A 17,595-nucleotide genomic window follows, 5' to 3' on the forward strand; every position below is an offset into this window, starting at 1 on the left:
CATTGCAGATGCAATAAATGTGTTCTTAAGGTGATACTAAAAGTAAAATTGTATATCAGTATACATATGGCCAACATATATTGTAATACCTAACATATACTAAAAAGATTTAGCTAGATTGGACAAAGACATTGTATAGAAAAGTTGCCTTTATGAGTCCAATAATATTATATGCATTGGTATTTGGTTGTGTAATTTAAAATGTTTGCTTACAGTCACGATGCAGTGATCAACAAATTTGACCGAAAATCACAGAGATTTATTTTTATCTAAAAAACAATAAATTAATAAAGCATAGATTTGTTAATTGTCTTGCCAATGTTTGTTGCCAAAGAATTTAGGTCAGATGTGGGCTTGCACTTGCTTATTGTTCTTCTATCCAGATTAGGCTTCTTAAAAAGAGCTTCATTGAGGTCCTTGCAGATTTCATGCCTTGTGATTTTTTCCAGGGCTTTTGGAAAATGACCTAAGCAAAGACAATAATTTACTTTCTGCAATATTTCACCTGTTTCTCAGAGGACATTTTTTTCAAAATCTGTAAGCAACCAGAAATGACCAGAATTGACCAGAACTGCAAATATGCCCTTTGGAAGGACTCTTCTTAGCCTGATATTTTTCAATATGACTGTTAGATGTTATGGTCAGACTATTTGAATGAGCAAGGCCAGTCACATTGGATTGAAGTGCTACAACTTGATGTGCCAACAGACACCAATTCTGCCTATTTCTGTTCCCTAAGGAACAATAAGGTAGCATGACAGCACCGTGGCCTCCCCACAGAATAGCCTGTAGGATTAGATTGCTTTTTGTTCTCTGCTCATGCATGAGGCAAGCAAAGGGCATGAATTGCATATTATTTCCAGAATCCCATAGGATACAGTCTGAGGTGAGAAGCCTCTTTCTATATTTCCATCTAAAACAATGTACCTAAACTGACATGAGGAATTGCTGGAATTTAAGAACAGAACAACGCCTTCTTTTTGCAAAACAATAATAAACCAAAAATCCAATATCACAACAAAGAGAACTCCTATTGGAGTGACAAATGTTCAGAGGCCATCTCCAGCTAGCTTTCCAACTGTTCTATTCATTACCTTTCCCTCTCTCACTTATTCTACTCAGCTGCAGCCACCGTTTCCTCTCCTCTTGGCATGAAATAGACACTCCGGGAAGTACATTTTGTGCCGGCTCTCTTCCTGCTGCTACAGCTGATTTCACAAATGATGGTGAAATGGCCAGGAGAGTGAAGGGGTAAATGGAAAAAGATGGCTGTTGCATGCTACAACTGTATTCCCCGCGTTCTCCTTTGTCATAGATAACAGGGGATGATTAGAAACAGCAGATGGGAGGGCAAACATTAACCTCCACTAGGGCCATGGTAAATTTAGTTTGAAGACTCCCACTGGATGAACTCAATTCGAAGGTCACAAAATACTCGAACATATTTCCCTGAATTTCATCTTATTTGATGTAAAGCTGTTTGGTGCAACATTACTGTCAGGAAATAATAGGACTGCTATTTCAGATGGGTATTTTATCTTTTTTGGGAGAAAGTTTTTTTGTAAGAGTGTTGCCTTTTCCATGTAATCTATTTGTGGCATAATATTTTCCCCAGAAGTTCAGGCTTACATGTTATTGAAGGAAGATGAGCTAATTTTTCAATAACATTTCCACACATGTGCTTGTCAACTCTTAGTGTCTGTTCATTTTCCACACCTGCTTATTGGTGAAGATTTATCATATTAAAATAACCTGGCCAGTTCATCTACTTTAAGTCTGAGATGTTCAAAGATTTGTATAAAATTTAGGCTTTTTAAGATGCAACCTGTCAGTCAGTAACATTATTTCATCAATAACTGTGAATGTTCTTGTGTAATGACCAACAACTAGATCCTACTTCAGAAATCAGACTGGTCCAGCGTGGGTAGGAGAGTGGACAAGGTTAAGGTTTGTGCCGTCACAAAAATGTAACTTTCATTCGTATTAAATGATTTGAAAAATCATCCTCTGTGCAAAACTTTGGTGAATTTTTTTTAAAATAAAATTTACCACTGCTTTCGGCATTATTATGGATGTTTTGCTGAAAAGCAATCTTTTAATATCTATTTACATTTATTTATGATTAATCAAATGGGTTATAGAAGCCTGTGTTTCAACATCTTTCGGAAAAATGTGGATTGGACTTAAAATTGAAGCTCAATATTTCTATATGTGGTTTGGACTAAATCCTGAAAGGAAATTCAGTGCTTGAATTGTACATGACATCCAAAAATCTGTCACAAATTGCCTTTAAATGTAACATATTTCCACTAGCACAGTAGACATTACCTCTCCCCCAGGACCTACACACACACACACACATGCATCCATGCTCATCTGTATCGTTGACCCTGATGATTTTCTTCTTGACAATGCTCCTTTGACTCCGTTAGGAGTTAAGGGCATTGTAGTGTGCAATTGTGGCATTTTAACTTTCGTGTCTCCAACTTTTTAACAGAAACATCCATTTCATATTAGCTGCTTGGTCCACATCTGTGTTAACCTCTACTGCTCCCTGTATCTCCCTCTTAGTTCTATTCTATGCTCCTGGACTGTAGTTTTATATTGGTTGTGCATCTGCATTTCACTTTATATTGATGTACGCACACAAAAAAAACAATCCTCGTTTGATCTAACACCTGCGTCTGATTTGCTTGTGTTGACAGGAAAGAAATTGATCAATCATATTAGAGTGTGTTATGCCCGAGTAACATTCTTTTGATGAAACAACAAACAAAAAGCTGAAGCTACAAAGACTAATTAGTAGGATTTATCCATGTATCTGGAAGAACAATTTAATAAGAATAATCCATCTCTAACAGTGCCACAAAATTAAACCTATGTTCTTGATTTCCAGTCGTTGTACTGTTTCTGTTAAAAAAAGACCAAAGAAAACAATGCTTTTTTTAATGCAGCATTTGCAGGAATTTTCTCAGTCTAGTCCACAGGTAAATAAATGTGACTTGACATGAGGCTTTTGATTTTGACAACCACAGAAATATTAAATAATTGCTCCTACGTTGAACCCACAGATTCAGAAACAAACTACATTTCCAGTCCTTTTTAATGAATTTCTATCTTCGGCAAGATATTCTAGAAATCTGCTGAATTAATGTGAGTGGCATATACTCAATATAGATATAATTTTAAAAAGTCCAAACAGAAAATGCTTTTGTTACATTCACTTGTTTTTGTTTTCAGTAATTGTGCCACCAAAAATTTTTCAATGAACACATATTCCTTATTAAGGGATCTTTTACTTAAATGAAAACGTGGATAAAAAAATGTGGGTTTTATACAGACCTTGACGCTGCCATCCCAAGTTCAACTCCCGTCTTCGATTCCTCTGCCGCAAGTCTTTCCCTTTTTCTTTCCCCCGTTCTAAAAATATATATATATTTAATTAGAAAATTATTTAGAATATTTACTTTTCTTAAAAGTGTGGGTAGCAGGGGTAAAGTGTGCAAAGGTGTCGTTCTTCAACGTGGCCCTCACAAGTTCAAGTACCAGTCCGATGACCTTTGCTGAATATTTTTCCCCGTGTCTCATAACCCCCTTTCCTGTCTGACAACTGTTAAATAAAGGCTGCTACAGCTGAAACAAACTGTAAAAAAGTGTGATATTATGCTTCTTCAATAAAATATATGGTTGTTTTTAGGTTATTTACACATTTTATTGAGGGGTGTCGTTGTGTGGAGGGTTTTTGTAATCGTTTTGACCATACACACATAATGTTTATAGATAAAATAATTTAATATATCTTATCAAAAACAGCATGATTATATAAACTTATACAATAATAAACTGATACAATATAACTAATACAATTGTTCTAAAACTACTTTTTACATTTCTGTTTAAAAACCTTAGAGACCTGACACACAAAAGAAAAATTTAAACCAATGTCTTCAGCTGAAATTATAAATACTGTTTATGATTCAGTTTATAAACATTTCAGATCTTTGCTTCAAATCCTATTTGAAATGCCGTGTATGACTCTCATTCATCCAAAAATTTCAGTCAGCGCTGCTCAGACCGGTCAAAAACACAAATTGTTTAGAAAAGTGATAAAAAACTAAAATGATGATTTTACATAATCTGTTTGCAGGGTTAGCGGCATATCATTGAAGGAAAATTGTTAAACTGTGCTACTGCACAAAGATTCAATTTGCAGTTCAATAAGGGAACAATAAAACAACTAGAGTAGGAGATGTTGTGGCTGACATAATGAAGTGGTGTCAAACTGGCATTAAGTCTGTGGAAAACCTTTTTGTGGAACCTGTAATGAACTGGTTCTAGGACAAGTCTTAGTTTCACAAGAAAAAAAAAATTAAATATGGTTTATTTTAAATTGGTTTACATTAAAGAAAGTACATAAAAAAAATCTAGTCTGTTTGATATAGATCATTTTTCCACTGCAAATATTGCTACAGGAAAGAGCACTTTATTAACTGTGTACAGGAATGAAAGAAGTGCATACCTTTCCAGTAAGGCAGCGAGTGTGGTCAAAGTCCCCAGAGTGAAAGAAGACAAAGCAGCACTGCACTGTACATTATTTGCTGAATCAATACATACCAGGTTAGGTGAAATATCAACCCTCAAGAGATGTGTGGCAGAGAATACAAAATTACAAATATACAACTTTTATTTAGTTGCTGTTGCTTTGTGAATAAATTGAAACGATGCTAAAATTTGGGTGCTCATAGTAAATATTTTTAATGATCTTCTAATTTCAAACTAATAGGCTGAGAAAACGCTTCATGTCGTAAATACTGGGTAGTTAATGTTTCCTTAAGATTTCTACTGCCAAATAACTTAACAGCTTAATGTCAAGGCTATTAATAGCTTAATAGTAAGAGAAGACAGTCAAATCTCTCCCAGAATAACAATAAACCAAAAGAGAGTTGGATCCGAAATGTCAAAATCTGTTAAAGTCAGAAGGATCTTAATAACGTGCAATTCTCCTCAAAATTATGGCATATGGAGCTATTAAATAACTCCACATGAACAGGAGATGTGCCTCACAAGCACATCTCCTGTTCAAGCACATTTATTGTTCAGCAAATTGTTTGCTAAGGCTGATTAATTTATGGTGTACTTAGCCTGTTGGGTCCCTTATAGTGTGGTGGGAAACTCAGTAAATCTAAAGGCTTTACTCTTGTCCAGAGGAAAATAATTATCAACTTAAAAACAGCCTTTGCTGTGCACAGTTTAATTAAGAACCTCTGAGAGTTATAATCAACTCCAAAAGAGACACCACAGTGACTAAGCATAAATCTATATCTGCGGAGCAGACGGTAAAACCAATCTATTGCATTGGCATTGTTGTAAATAAGTATGCTTAAACGCAAACGAGTGTCTTTGTGAAAGTGCTTTTAAGAGTATTCAAAAAGAGAAAATCTTTGAGTGGTTTAAAAAAAAAAGAAAACTTCTTTTTTCTGATAGTCCTATGTCTTTTTTTTCTTATACATACAATGTTAATGGATAACTAAAGGATATCCTTATCAAGGCCACTGTCAGCATTACAAACTCTGACTAAGCTCAACTACAGATGTTGCTGGTGTGTAGTGTGTGTGATTTTATGTCACCAGGCTGTTGCTTGAAAAATCCTCCAGTGTGGCTAAACCAATTGTGCAAAGATAAATGTGCCAAAGCTCCTATAGAGTGATGTAACAGACTCATTGCCAGATACCAAAAACCTGGTGGTAGTTGTTGCCATCAGGGTGGCACAATAAGTAGAACTGGGGAACAATTAGTTTTTCAGGGAATGTTTCTCAGTTTATTTTATTTTAAAATGCTTTTGAGCTGAAACAATTAAGTGTAATAAGTAAGCAAGAGTGAGGGAACAAACCCCTTTTAATGGAACTGCACATGGTAAATTAATGAAGCTGTGATCCAAAAAAGCTTTGGTGATCCATTATCAAATATTATAGCCATTTTTTAAACCAGGGTAATGTATTTTGGTACTGGAAAATCTCTTGTTGCAAAAAATATCCATCACTTTCAAGAACAGAAAAGAGAGACAGGTTGGGATTTTGTTAAATGCTTCCTGGTAAATAACTCAAATATGTATTAGAAATGGAAAATCTTTATCCAGTCACTACGTTACATTTCTAATCAAATCATCTCTATCATCATCATCATCATCATTTCTATTGTGTAATTGTAAAATTAATCTTAAATTTCTACAATTATTAAATATAATCGCTAATATTTATGTTCAGGCTTTGGATGGCATTAGATTATTATTTTTACCTGCATACCAAAGTTTAGTCAATCACTATTACTTTGCCAATATTTGACATATATGTTTTATTTATTATGGTATCTAAACAGTTACATACCTTACGCTGAACAGCAATGTCCTCATTTGACAGCTAAACTTATGTAGGTTTTTGGGAGGAAATGCAAAATAGAAAGTGGCAACTACCCGAATTAGGTTTCATTTGCCTCGATTACTCTGTAGAGTCCAACGTTTGTTGAGCCAGCTTAGCTTGCAAAATATTTTGAAAGACCAGTAGTGAAGCAATCACAGAAGTGAAGGTGGACACAAGTGAAAGCTCCTTAAAGCTGCTGATCCTGCAGTATTTTCTAGATAGAATGCAAGGGCCGGCAAGGGATGAACATATTCAGCTGCCACTGAAAATAAAAATCATCAACCTAGGGGCTCACATATTGCACTGAACTTCTAAAAGATTATCACAGATCTTAAGAAGTTTGCAGTTTTCCCACAAAAGACAAAAAAGAACTTTGACCACTCCAAAAGTTTCTTTAAATCTTTGATTACAAATCAGCTGCTTTGGATTTATATTGAAAGAAAACTGTATATTGGTAAAACAATGAGCAAAATATTTATGTTGAGCTGAATTCTCAAAAGGCTGCAGTCAAAGGAAGACATGGTGCAGTAAGTAAAGTGTCGGCCAGAGCACCTTTTAAAGCCTTTCAGAGTTTGAGCGGAGAGAAATACTGGGAGGGTGATGCTGGATTTCTACTGTACTTTACTGTACACACACTTATCCTTAAAGGGCATGGGTGTCATTTACAGTATGAAATAAGATGAAATCCTACTAAGTGTAACTAACTGTCAAAGTAATTTGTTTTGCTGATAAACCGTCTGAATTGGGTAATTGGGGTTCTTTAAGTTTCTTTGCAAATTTTGAGATTTTTGAGTCAATTTGTTTTGTTCTACAATATTTTTTGCTTAAAACTGTCTCAACAGTTTTGAGCTAAACTGATGAGCACCTTTTCTCAGACGATGCCTAAGCAATTAAATTCTTCTATTATTTAAAATAGCTTTACGTCACACAGCCCTGTGTTCAGGTATAAAAGCATCTCACTAAGATGCATCTCATCAGCCACTGGGGAGTCAAGAGTTGGAATAGCAGGTGTGGACGCGGCGACCATTGATCGATAGCAATAGCATTACTCAGTGATATTTGACGAATTAATGTCAAATATCAAACTATAAGTGCAAAAGAAACATAATATTTTGTATTCCGCACCCCAACCAAGCAATAATTATGCAAAAATATAACAGGAATATAAAACATTTGGCCTAATAGCAGGTGAAGGCTAGCCAGGTGGATAATAAACAAGTCTTCCACAAAAGAGATATGTTATACACAGACATGTTAACACATAACTATAACACAGGTTATGCAATAAATATACCTGTCATTTATACGCACAGATGAATTACGTGAACACTGATGGAGAAAAAGTGGGTTACAAATTGACAGCCATTCTTCTGTTTTTCCTCTTTTATTTTTTGAAAGCCTGATTTTGTTATTTTTTTTAAGTAGCATTGTTATTACCACTGTCATTCTTGTCCTCTACTGACTGAGACTGAACAACACCGTCAACATCAAGTGTGCTAAAGCAGGAAAAAAACATTTTGTGCAATATACGACTGTTATTCATACGTAGGAGATTCTGCCTTTGGGAACATTATTAGTGTATTTTCTTTCTCAGATGTCTCCAATCATCTCCTTTCCTGTGAATTGAAATGCAGCCAGTGGATCCACCAATATGAAGAAAGCAATCATTTGTGCCACAAAGTGGATTTACTAATGAAATGCTGAACAAATATACACACCTTCCCAAGGCAATTACTGTGAAGATTAAAACATTATTGCATCTGGAAATCGGCACACTCATTCTTACATTTGTAGTGCATGCTGTCAGCTCTTATGGATTTTTTTAAGCTTTTTTAATTATGGAGGGAATACAAATGGTAAATATGCAATAAATGTTAAACAGACCTTTGAAATACAATCTTTAATGAAAAAAAATAGATTAAGCCAATATTTTTTAAAATCCTATTAATCAAGAGATTTCGTTGAAGTTAAAATGTAAATTTTTAAGAAGTGGGTTTCATTCTTCATTAAAAACTTTCAAGATTCTTCAAAATCAAATCCTAATATTTTATAGGACACAATTCTACTTTCATATCAACTAAGAGCATTCAATAAGACACTAAAGTCGACAAGAATTGCTTGCTATACACATTCATTACAAAAGCTCTCTCTGACTACTCTCGCAAATTAGACCAGTATTAAATCAGAATATGACTTTATTAATAGACAAATCCACATCAGTAGTTTATTTATGACTACCTTTTCTACACAATAAACATGCAGGTTTTACCACTTGTTGCTGCCATAAAGCATATGTTCTGGAGCTGCTTTGAAATTTTTACCCATTGAGCTATAAACTCATAAAAAAAAATTATTTAACTTCACAATTTAAATAGGTTACCTATTTGATCATAATTTGTGAATTTCATTAAGTTTTACACTTTCAATTATAAACGTTTGTAGAAGCAAGAATAATTTCTGTATCGTATAAGTTGCCATTTGTCAACATACGAAATGTTTAGTAATGCAAGAATTGTTCTTATAGGAGCACATCTCAATACAGTGGCAGCCAAATGTAAATATATTTCAGTAATTCAATTAAAACAGACTCCAATAAATAGTAATATATTAACTGCTGATTTTAATGATTTAGCTTGATAGCTAGCAAAAACCAAAAGTTAGTTTTATGGAAATAAAAAAACAATATTACAACTGTTGGCCTAAAAAAAATTAGGCACTTCTGACATTATCTCTGGTTCAACTTTGCTCAACACAAAGAATGCAGCTATTGTAGCTTATGTGCTGTGTATGGTGGCTTCTGAAGCGTTGATTTCAGTAGCCACAGTCAACTCAGAAATCGGATAAAGGATCTCCTGTTCTATATAACTGTGTCTGTTTTCAGATGTAGCTGCATAACAGTTTTGTGAGGATGAGTAGAGGTTTCCCATCATCTTCTTCATTTTATCAAGCATCCTTATTAGTCTAATCATTTTCATAGCGATCCCCCCAACCCCAACAGATAGAGACAGAAGAGATGGCATTCTCCACCAGACTTATAGAAAACATGCAGCACGTTGCTATTACCACTGCAAGACCTAAGCTCCTGCAAAAAGCAGTCTGCACAGTCCCTCCTTGTTAACATCTTTACTGTTGCATTTCCAGCCGTTCTGCTGGGTAGATGAATACGGAGTTATTTATAGTCTTCCGTCAGCTACAATTCTTCCCCTGTAAAGGAAGTAGTCATCGACTTTATGCCTTTTATCCTGAAATATTCAATTATTTCATTTGTTCTGTTCATTTATCTCGATATGATTCTCTCAGCACTACGTCACAAATCAGTTCATGGACTCTGCACTCAGCATCTTGTCCATCTCTGATACACCTGACAAATGCAGAGCAGTCTGAGTGGTTATGGAAATGACATGTCCACAACACATTTATGTAACAAAAATCTGTTTCTTACTGACCAAAATTAAGTTTTATTTTATTACTAAACACGGGTTGTTATTAACTTTAACGCATAGTAATCAAAGTAAACAAAAGATAAACACTTAAATTATTGCTCTACGTAATAATTCTACATAATACATGTTTCATTTTTTGAACTAGCATATTGAAATAAAGAATTTGTACCTACACTACAGGTATCCGGATATATCAGCATGTGTGTACATATTAACTGAATTATCTATGCCTTTCGTTTGAACACAACAGAATTTTACTATTGTGGTAATTAATCAACAACATTAAGTCCACTAAGTAAACACTACCTACATGGTTTCTGACAATAAAATGATCATACACAATCTCATGAATTTTGACATAAAGCTAATGGAAAGCTTGACCTGATGCTTTTCATACTTCCTGGAGCAGGTATGTGTGCTGCACTCCTAATACTAGCTTGCACTTACCAATGAATACTATGGAAAAACGTCTGCTGTTTTCTATTACAGTACAACAGCTGACAACATTTTTGTTTTTATTTTAAAAATATATATCATGCTCTTCGGTGTATGTGTTCTTGTTGAGCCCCCAAGATGACAAATGCCAGGTCATAACATGCTAGTTGTGTTTGGCATGCTAATTAAACAGAAACAGAAAAGGCTGAGAACTGCAAAAAGGTTCGTCCTTCCAGTATTTAATAATTTCTCCCATTTCTATATGCATACAGCAGGAGGAAATTAATTGTCAAAGTGAATGTCATCTCATTTAGTTGAATGTAATCCTGCAATGCTGATACAATCTTCCCAGCTGGCCTGAACCTCTGCCCAGATATATTGTTCACCAGCTTCCCTTTTTAAGATCGCAATCTACAGAAAGCGCCTTGCCCCTCCCACTGTCTTTCCTTCCACTGCATTTTATTACACTCAGGGCATCTAACTAATGCAATGCACTGCTGGCCTGCTGCCACATGCCAATTTATGACACGATAGCTTTGGCCACTCCATGCATACAAAATAATGTTGATTTGTTGTGCAGGCTGTAGTGCATCTCACTCTGACACTGTTTTTTTCTCTCTCCTTTTTTTCCCTCCTGCATCCATCCATTACCTCTTTCCAGAATAGTAATAACTGTGGTAAAACACAGCACTTAGAAATGGCCAAGCGGTGATGAAGTGGATGATGATTATAAAATGCCCAAAATAACATAAACACATTAGAGACACAGTACTTAAGCAAAACATGGAATATTTGACGCTAGCTTGTATAGTTTTTTTTTTTTTTTTATATGGGAACATTTTGAGAAGATACTTTATATGCAAGTGTAAAACAGTTTGTTTCACACTGTTTCAATAAACATAATTGGTCCTCAGATAAACTTGTTTCTGTAAACATTAAAATGTAAATCTACACCAAGGGTAGATCATCTATTTCCATTATCTTTTTCAGAATGATTTAAAACTGCAGTTTTAGAAAAGAAAACAAAAGGTAATAAGTGTACTATCCAATAACTTTAAAATAAATAATCAAGACTGCTCAAGGGAGTGCTCAAACATCTATCTAAAAAAATATTAGTTTTTTAATGTCTAAACAATGGTGAGAAGCCAATAGATATTTGCTATTCTCTCCATTTGTTTGATTAATAACATTGGTCTAATACAACTTACAATGTAAGTTACAATGGCAACAATACATGACAACATACAACACAGTTACTTAACATACTAAGAGTTCTGTCTGAATTTAACTGTAGCAACAAAATGTAAAAGTCTTTTTTTTTTTTTACAAAAAATACAGTAGAAGTGTTTTCAGTTGACTTCATCACTAGTTTTGATGAAGACATTACTTTAATATTTACAAATAATCATTATTACCTGGTGCTGATCATCTCGGTGGCCTGGTCCTTAGACTCTGCGCTGATCAGTTGGGGAGTATTTCCCAATATCCGTTCCAGATTTCCATTAGCCCTCAATAGTCGCCATTAGCTTCTCCTGCTTCCTCAGCACTACAGTCAGTCTTGCACAGCCATCTGTTCAACACCATACCTTCACCAACAGTCAGAGCAGAAGAGACACATTCTACTTCTTGTCCACATTGCAAATAAATCACACATTCGTAAAGCTGAGTAAAATCGCCTTGCTACAGCTGAATGTCAGTAAACTGAAAGAGATGTGAACTCCTTTTCGAGCAGTTGAAGGGAACTGGCGGTGGCTGTCACCAAGGTTATTCACAGTTTTCTGGTTGAGGTAGTTGAGTAATTCAATATTTAGTCACCTCGTCCGACTACAAGCTGAGGTTCTCCTCCAATACTAAGGGAATCCCGAAGCAGTCTCATCAGAGGATGTATCTTTTTAGGAAACTGAACTCTTTCTCTGGCAGCAGGAAGACAGAGAAAGACAGGAATAAGAACATAGGAGAAATATAGGGTTCCACTGTGAATATGACTCCAGTATGAACCCTTATCTTCCAGTTGAAGAATGACCACTCTACCTTGTGAACTGCTGTAACCTGATGTAATTCTGACAAATGTTAACACTGGAAAAAGCTGCAGATTATTTAACATCTTTGTACAATGTGCTAATCTTTCCTCAGCACACTGTGACAGACTCATAGAAAGGGATTATATCTGAGCTTTTCTCTTTTTGTGAGAAGAATTCAAATAACAGATATGAGCCAAAATTGGAATTTTCTCTCCAAGCTAAGCGAAGGTTACAAATTGTGACCAAGTGTTTGAAAAGAGAATCTCTGCATGAAACAAACTGAGTCAAACAAACACTAAAACGCATTCAAGTTGCCGAGCCTGTATGTTTTTTTTTTGAAGGAAAAGCCGATTATCTTCCATCTGTAACAGAAAAAGTAAAACTGCTGTTGGAATTAAATTTCACAATGATATTGTCAAAAAATCTAACATTTTAAAACAGATAAATAACATATGTTTTTAGATGCACATACTTTTTGAAATGTACACGTTACCCGACAACTTTGAGTGGGCTGACGATAATGTGGTAGTTTTGTTCACACAAAGTGTGAGACGCACATGTTGAGCTTCCATTAGCATCTACAGAAAGATATATTCTTCTTTATAATGAACAAACTCCATATAAAGTACTTCATAGGCAATACTTCAGGTATCTCTGAGTAACTTCAATAGCTGGCCCTTAGTTTGAGAACATCAGCAATGGCTATAATATCCCTTTAAACCAAACAAGAATTCTTTTGACATCCTCCATTTAATATTATGAATTTTATCAAATGACAAATCTATTCATATTTGGCTTTTAATTCTCCAAAGCATATTAGATTTTTTTAGTAGTCCAAATATCTTGTGCCTTTCTCTCAGACTTTTTGTATTTTTATCTTATCAAAATAAAAATATATGTATTTGACTTTAACTTTTTAATAGCTTTTACAAATGTTCTACAGAGAAAATAAAAGAGACTAATATTTAAGCATTTAACTTAACTGTATCCATTTTTTAACATAAGAATATTTTATCTCTTACACAAAAACTCTAAGTTCAAAATTGAAAATTGGTGTGTCTCTTTGCTAAGCTTCACTCAAAGGCAGCCATTACTTACTCACTCAATGACATAACAATATGGTTTCTCTGGTTTACAAAATAATGTATTTTGTGTGAGAACTGTTTCAAAATGTGCAAAATACAATAAGTTCAAAGTGAATTCAGTAGTCCGTCAGCTGTTTCTCAGCTAGCTTAACATACATGTACAAAGTCCGCTAGCATTAGCATTAATCGGCTTTCAGAAATATGCCCCATTTTCTACACAATACTAATCAAAAACTGCATAACACAACTCAGCAGTTGACTCTCGATTCAATAAATTATTCACCTCTTAATGTTAACCAATATATATGCATTAAGATACATTTTACTGACCTGTGATATGGAAAAGATGAGACACAAGATGAGCTTCCATTAGCATCTAACAGGAAGGTTTATTCTTATTCTGTGTTCTCAACCTTCTCTATCACACCAATGCGGCAGCCCCCCTAGCGGTTGTATGCGAAGTAGCACCGATTAACTGACATAACACTAAAGAACTTATCACAACGAGAAATTAAGAAGAAAAGAAGAAATGAATGTTGGGGAGTCTTTTTTGTGTTTAGGGTTGTCATTACTTATAACTTGTTTTCATATATAGGTGTAGCCCAGTCCCAAATAAGGGCATTTTGTATTGAGTTAAGTTCATGGAAGGAATAATAAGTTAGAATGTGTTAAAAGCATGTTTGCTTAAATATGTTAAAATTGTTATAAAATAAGTGTTAACAAAAGGAAATCTATTTAAAACCGTTTTATAGTAAAGTAATCTTCACCATATTTTATTGTGAAGGGCTTATGTTTTTAAGAGGAAGTGGGGTAGAACAAAGCAACTTCACTGGTCCGTGGTTGGCTGAGGGTTAAGGAGAGACAGGAAGTAAAAAAAAAAAAGAAGAAGAAATGAGAAAGAAAGAGGTGAACCACGCTGAAAAAACGTGGCGGAGTTATTAATAAACGAGTGTTTTAGCAGATATTTAGGCTTTCAACTCGACAGTCTGTTAATAGATATCGACTCTACACTCCTGTTTGCAGCTACTGTGATAATTTCAGACCGGAATTCACTGTACAGTAGGTGGAAAGTCATATGTAATGCTCGCTAACGCATTAGCATTCATTAGCACAGTGAATGGACATTGAGTACTGTGAGCTAACTCAGCTAACAGAAGACTTAACTAAGGTTTCCGCCGTGGGAGCGTTCCAGAGTTGAGCTTAGTGCAGAGAGATGAGCTTACACTGAGAGTTTTGTGTCTGCGTAGGATTTTCCTGCTGTTTCCTGAATCCTGTGGACCGAGGGACTGGTGAAGGAGCTGAAGACATCTTGCCAACTGGGACTAAGGACAGGTGAAATTCCAAGAAGGTTCAAGATTTTCCTTTGGAGTAAGGTACCAAATTCCACGCTTCGTCATCACATCAGGCCTGCAACAGGTTTTTGGGTGGTTGAATTATATTTTAGTTAATTATTGCCGGCTTAGGTGAACATTGAAGTGTGGGCCCACATTAATTAACAGGTTTTGTGAAACCAAAAGACTGAAACATTTACCATTTCTGTGAATTTATTATTGTGTTCAATATATGTTCAAAATCTCATACAGGTGTGTGTTTGATTTCTTGTAGAATAGTTTTAGGAGAATATTATTCTTGCTCAAAGCTATATTATTGGGTGAAAAGAATAGAAAAGTACTGGTGTATTATTACTCTAAAGTGAAACTTGACAAAGGGTTAAATACGAGAGTGTTATTATTTGTAATTTAATGGGTTTAATGAACTCAGGGACCCTTACCTACTTCAGACCGGTATAAATGGGCTACATACAGTATATATATAAAGTATATATATATTCTTTTTTTTTCATATGTGGAAGAGAGTATTTACGATGTCAAATAGCACTACATAACCTCATGAATCCAGTGTCACCAACCACATGCCGTACCCTCCACATTTTTGGCACTTTCAGTTAGAAGTTAGGGAGCCACAAGAGAGATTGTGTCATCATTATTTGCAAAATGGGGTTTAAATAAATGTGTGTACTAAAATGTGGAATATTTTTAAACCTTTCTGAGTATGACTGAGGTATTTTTCTAAAATTTGTATTTATTTTTTTTTACATATGTTTACCAGGGGTACCATTAGATCTGTAGGGTGCTGTATTTCTCCCAATGAATATGGACTTAGAAGAATACGATCCTTCAAACAAAGACAGATAATATAAGGAACATAAAACAACTTTTCCATCTATAAGCCACAGCTTCCCTGCTTTGGTGACATGCGCTAATTAGTTTTGCAGATGACAAAAAAAGATCAGTGCGAAAGATGGGATTTCAAATGTCACCAATTCTTAGTTTGCATCTGCCTCAGCAAAGAGTTTCAGCAAGCAGACAGGCTTCTATTTTTACCATGTTTTTTTCCCCTTCCTGTAAAAATGTCAGCAGCTTACAATGTGCCTATTTGGAACACAACTGCCTCCTTCCAACAGATGCATTTAAATACTGGTCTATTAGTTAAATGGATCATCCACCGAGTGCAGCTGTCATGAGGCAAGAGGCATCTGGACATGGATCGAGCCAGAAACATTTAATTTGCTGCTTCTCCAGTACTTCTACCCACCTGACTGTTTTGATCAGTGAATCAGAAATAGTTAATATTGTATCAGTGAGATAATGCTACTTTTCTTTTACTTTTAGTTTTGTTTCGGGGTTTTTTTTTTCAACCATGGAATGACATACTTGTTACCTGACTTCAGGTGCTGTTACAAAGCTCCTTCAGAGTTAGCTTGAAATACAGCATTGTGAAAAGGAACATTTTTATCTTTTCCTTTCATATTCACATTCTGCCTGTAATCAGAACGCAGGCCCCAGAAGGGTCAATGGTGGAGAGTTCGGAATTGAAGACTCGGCATAATTATCCCTTCCAGTTCCAGATGAGAAGGGGATGTGGCAATCTGGAGGCCATTTAGTGGCAGAGCCAGAGAGGGAGAGTGCTTGGACACAGGCCCAGCGACAAAAGGTTAGCGCACTATAAATAGTCCTGACAGAGTTAATGTTAATGACAGAAAAAGCCAGAAAGAGCACAATCCACACGCAGCACTACACAGAGGGGTCAGTCTTGCTTCTACCTGTTTCCTTCCTCATCTCACCAGCTGCATTTCCATCAATCATAGAATTGGGCAAAAATGAAATTCTGAAAATGAATTTGCTAAATGGAAAGATTGCAGATTTGAAAAGGCTTCATTATCGCCAAAAATGTTTTTGTGCTAGGATCAAAATAGATGTAGTTCGCAAAACTGCAATGGAAACAATTTTTTTCGCACTGCGCGTGTCACTTGATCACAGCCTGACATCACTGTTGGTGGAAATGACGAAGAAGACGACAGGAAGTAGGACAATGATTTGTTTTTGTTTTTCAGCCCGCTCCGCCAGACCTTCACAACATAGCGCAGCTCATAAGAAGTTGTGTGTCATTTGAATGTGTTGAATCCATAGCATTTCTGTGAAATCACAAACTACACTTTCCCCATAACACAGCATACATAGCTGCTCCAAAGTATATGGCAATTGTCGCATCAACGCTTTGTCTGACCACAACACTTATGCCAAATTTGTCATCTCCTACTTTTTTTTATTGTAAACTGTACATGGGATGTGTTTTTCTTCTCTTTCTACTATGGATTTCTTTTGCTACTCATTAAAGCCAGATTACGATATCTGGTGCACAAAGATATCTTCAATGTGGATATCTTTGTTATATTGAAGGCATCCCTCATGTCTTCAATATGGACCAACTAGTTGTGTCAACAAGTTCTTCAACCTGAGCAGTGGATCTGTGCAGCTCCTTCAGAGTTACAGTAGGTCTCAATGAATGCTTTAATTCCCTAGTCTGTCAGTTTAGGTGGATGTCCACAACTGGTAAATTTTGCAGTTGTGCTATATTCTTTTCATTTTCAAATGAGGGATTGAACAGAGTTCTATAACATGTTTAAAGCTCTGGACATTAATTCATGACTCAACCCTTGTCTACCGTGTTTGTTGCTCTGATCATGTTAGCACACAAACCTGTGAGGGTTTCACAGAACAGATGGGTTAATGTCAGATTAAAATACACACAGATTGACTCTGCCAATTAGGTTACTTCTGAATATGAAAAAAGAGATTATTTCTGTTGGCAGTTGGCTGTGCTGGATTTGACTTATGGGCGTCAGAAAAAAACG

The sequence above is a fragment of the Xiphophorus maculatus genome, chromosome 14, assembly GCF_002775205.1.
Source record: "Xiphophorus maculatus strain JP 163 A chromosome 14, X_maculatus-5.0-male, whole genome shotgun sequence".
Taxonomy (NCBI): Eukaryota; Metazoa; Chordata; class Actinopteri; order Cyprinodontiformes; family Poeciliidae; genus Xiphophorus; species Xiphophorus maculatus.